Raw genomic sequence first — 4,287 nt, 5'->3', positions numbered from 1 at the left:
TCAGCTGGTAGCTAGCTCTGCCCTCTGATTCAAAGCAAACTTTATTGTCAGAATGTGATCAAAATATTACACAACCGATGGCAAGCTCTGCACAAATAGCTTTTTCTTTTCTTTTTTTTTTTGGTTCCAATGGAGTAAATAGATTTATTTTTTGCTCAGAGCCGGGAAAACACTTCCCAGCACCCACCCCATATAAGCATATACCTTAGTGTACACCGCAGTACAGCAATGTCAGCAGCCCAACCAGAAAGTGAAAAAAAAAAAAGACAAGCAGCATTATTTATGGTGAAAAAGTGAATATTTAGAATTAGCCGGCTGGGCTCAGTTTAGATGATTCCAATCTTGTTGGCAACATCCAGAGCATCATAATCAGGAGCCAACCGAACATACGCCTTCTTCTCTCCGTCGGGCCTTATGAGGGTGTTGACTTTGGCCACATCGATGTCACAGAGTTTCTTCACAGCCTGTTTGATCTGGTGCTTGTTGGCCTTGACGTCCACAATGAACACAAGTGTGTTGTTGTCTTCTATCTTCTTCATGGCTGACTCGGTGGTCGGGGGGAATTTGATGATGGCATAGTGGTCAAGCTTGTTCCTCCTGGGCGCGCTCTTCCAGGGGTATTTAGGCTGCCTTCGTAGCCGCATGGTCTTGGGACGCCGAAAGGTGGGTGATGTACGGATCTTCTTCTTTTTGTGGCTGTGGACGCCTTTCAGCACTGCCTTCTTGGCTTTCGAGGCCTTCGCTTTAGCTTTGGGAGGGGGAGGAGCTTCCTTCTTCGCTTTCGGCGCCATCTTGACGAAAAGGGTGGCCTACTCCCAAATAGCTTTTTCTTGTTCTTATCATTTGGTCTTTGTTTTTTTTTTCCTACCACAAAGGACTACCTTAATTTCTTTTTTCTATTGCTACAATAAAAGACTATAACAAAAGCAACTTAAGGGAGAAAGTTTATTCCGGCTCACAGTTCAAGGGTGTACAGTCCATTATGGTGGGTGAAGTTAACTTGAAGCAGCTGAAAACCACAACCCGGAGATAGAGAACAACAGATGCATGTTTCTCCTCAGCATTTATTTACTGACAATTAAAGCCAATCATCACAAATGTTTACCCTACCCTACCTTCCTTGCCCCCCCTGTTCACATAACATAAACCCTTAAAAAATAAGTCATCTTTTAAAAGTTGAGCTTTCTGGGAAATGAAGTTTATTCTTTTGAGCCACAGAGAGTTTTTAGCAGCTTACACAGGAATCTTTTATTTATGTATTTATTTTTGGTTTTTTTCAAGATAGGGTTTCTCTGTAGCTTTGGAGCCTGTCCTGGAATTAGCTCTTGTAGACCAGGCTAGCCTCAAACTCACAGAGATCTTCCTGCCTTTGCCTCCTGAGTGCTGGGATTAAAGGTGTGCGCCACCATTGCCCAGCTTATTTATATTTTATGTATGAGTGCTGTGCATATATATACCTGCATGTGTATATACACCTGCGTGCAAGAAGAGAACATCAGATCCTATTATAGATGGTTGTGAACCACCATGTGGTTTCTGATAACTGAACTCAGGATCTCTTGAAGAGCAACCAGTGCTCTTAACTACTGAGCCATCTCTCCAGCCCCAGGCATCATCCTGAAGTCTTGAATATAGTATTCATTCAACTCTCTGTTTATCCTTGCTCACAGGCAGCAGTGGTGGGTCTGTGTGGAGGCTCTGGATAAACTCATAATATTCAAGATGGCCTGTAGATTGGCAAAGGATCTGGAATTCCTGGGGGCTCTTGTTCTTTCTGCTGAAACAGATGTCACTATTGTGACATGGTCTGTCACTTGTTTACTCTAATGTGCAAAGGAAAGCTTCTGTTCCAAATGACCTCCCCCTTATCATCTTCCTCTTTTCCCACAGGGGTCAGGTACCTGATCTCTAAGCATGGTTCAATCTGCACAGAAGGTGTTTGGAGTGAAAACTCTCTCCTCTGAGAATTTCACAGGGATCTGAAGTCAGAATATCTAGGTAGCTTTGAGCAAGTGGGATGGAAGAGAAAATGGTAAGAAATGAAGGCTTTCAGAGTGACTGAGATGATCTCATGGTCAGAACAGGGAGGGAAAGGAAGCAGAACCCAGAGAGCTGGAGATGGGAAAATGGAAGGCTGGGGATGAAGGCTGCATTAGCCTGCATTTGGAGCTGGAGTTCAGGTCTGCTCCTTTTTAGCTCACAGATAAAGTGCATAAGGTTTCTTGGGATTCAATTTTAGTGAATTCCACACATTTGTTGAAAGCCTATTGTATAGGCGTTCAAGCTGTCTTGTAAAAGGAAGTCTGTGTAGGCTGTTTACATCTAATAGAAGACAAATCCGCCTGGCTCTGTATTCAGACAGCTCTTTATCCACCTACTTCAGCTGCTAACTCCAACCGCATTGTTAAGGAGAACCTAAATAGCTATCCACAATTACAGCTCCCATTCTCTTTAGCCAGCATTCCCATGTCTCTATTAGCTGCTCTTCTGTTACTGTGATAGAATAGCCCCCCAAAAAGCCAAGCAGGGGAGAAAGGGTTTATTTGGGGCTTATGGTTGCAGAGGATACAGTCCACCATGAAGGGGAAGACCTGGCAGTAGGGGCAGGAAGTCATCCTGGTACTCAGGAAACGGAGGGATAATGGGGGTTGGAGCCATGCTCTAGAACCTCAAGGCCTACAGGCTGGAGAGTTGGCTCAGAGGTAAAGAGCGCTGGCTAGTTTTCCAGAGGACCTGAGGTACATGCCCAGAACTCACATGGTGACCATTGCTGTCTGACGAAGTTCCAGCCTTTCAACACTGCAGACCACACTTCTCCAGCATCTTTTTACTCTCATTCTTGATGATCCTCTCTGCTAATGCCTTTCCCTTTGGGAAATCGTGTGCCAGCCTTGGTGAAAGGATAAAAATGCATACCATGTTTTTTATATATTTTTTAAAAATGTTGCAAGATCCCCAGTGGCAGAAGGCAGCAGAAATGCTGTAGGTCCCAAATGGTGGTAGCGGGCCATGTGGCAGCAGACGGTGGGCTCTGGGAGCAGCCAGTCCCAGGCAGAGATGGCTGCCGTCCCCAAGCAGTGGCTGGTCCCAGGCAGGGAGACACATGGTGGGCAGGCAGAAGACAGAAACATGGATAGACACAAAAATATTTATTCAGGGGGTTATGAACGGGAAAGGGAGAAGGTGGAGAGGGAGAGAGAGGAGAGGAGGAGAGAGAGACAGAAGGGAGGAGCAGAGAAGTGGGGAAAGAGGCAGAAGCGAAGCTGCCTCTCCCAGAGGAAGATGGAAAAGAGCGAGCTCAGGCTGGAAGCTGAAGATCAGCCTGCCTCAGCAGATGGGGGAGGGAGTGGGCGTGGCTTGTCTCTTAAAGGGACCAGGGACCAAAACCATAACAATGGTGGCCCTCTCTAAACAAAATAATTCTCCAGAAAAAAAAATCCCTATCAAGCCGGACCTTTAATCCCAGCACTCGAGAGGAAGAGGCAGGTGGATCTCTGTGAGTTCAAAGCCAGCCTGGTCTACAAAGCTTGTTCCAGGGTAGCCAGGGCTACATAAAGAAACCTTGTCATGAAAACCAAACCAAAACAAAAAAAATCCCCACACCAAGGAACCAGGAATTCCATTGTCTCCTCCTAATTACACCAAGAACAGGAAAGTTGGAGATTTACTAGACACACCTGATCCCAAGGATGAAATGCCTACAATTCAGATCCAGAGCCTGGGGCTTAATAGGCAAGAGTTCAGTTAATAAACACAGAGAAATCAAAATTGTATGGTATAATGAGAAAGACTAAGACATCAGGACCTTCCCTTTCAGAGTGTGTGAGGGGAACAGGCCCATACAGGAAGGCTAAGAAACTATAGAACAGAGTCTGCTCACCAGAAATCCTCTTCCCAAAGTCAAGCCTTTGGATAAGGGCCTCCATTTCCCTTGGGAGCTTGAGTAAAGTTCTTGTTGATAAAGCAAATTCTTATCTCCATCAAGAGGAACTGGCGGCCCTTCTTGTGGTCAGCGTCAATTGTCAAGGTCAGTGCTAGCTATCTCGACAGGTCTCAAGCCACTTCCAAGGTCACAAGCCCCTTGTGTCCCATTTACTCCTACACAACTACGCAGCACAAAAGGTGGAATCTTTTCTCAATTAAATGCTGTTGGTAACCAATTGGATTCACACGCCCCTTGTGTCCCATTTACTCCTACACAACTACATAGCACAAAAGGTGGAATCTTTTCTCAATTAAATGCTGTTGGTAGCCAATTGGATTCACTCTCAGATTAGGTCTCCAGCC

At 45.4% G+C, this 4,287-nt stretch overlaps 1 pseudogene; it reads right to left on the bottom strand.

The window, feature by feature from the left end:
• Window positions 1-276: 276 nt before the first annotated feature.
• On the bottom strand, window positions 277-791 carry LOC142839200 (large ribosomal subunit protein uL23 pseudogene; annotated as a pseudogene).
• Between the last annotated feature and the right edge of the window lie 3,496 nt (window positions 792-4,287).

The sequence above is a fragment of the Microtus pennsylvanicus genome, chromosome 21 (genome assembly GCF_037038515.1).
Source record: "Microtus pennsylvanicus isolate mMicPen1 chromosome 21, mMicPen1.hap1, whole genome shotgun sequence".
NCBI classification, from domain to species: Eukaryota; Metazoa; Chordata; class Mammalia; order Rodentia; family Cricetidae; genus Microtus; species Microtus pennsylvanicus.
Note: the sequence above shows the minus strand (reverse complement) of the source record. Positions and strands in the feature narration are given on the sequence as shown.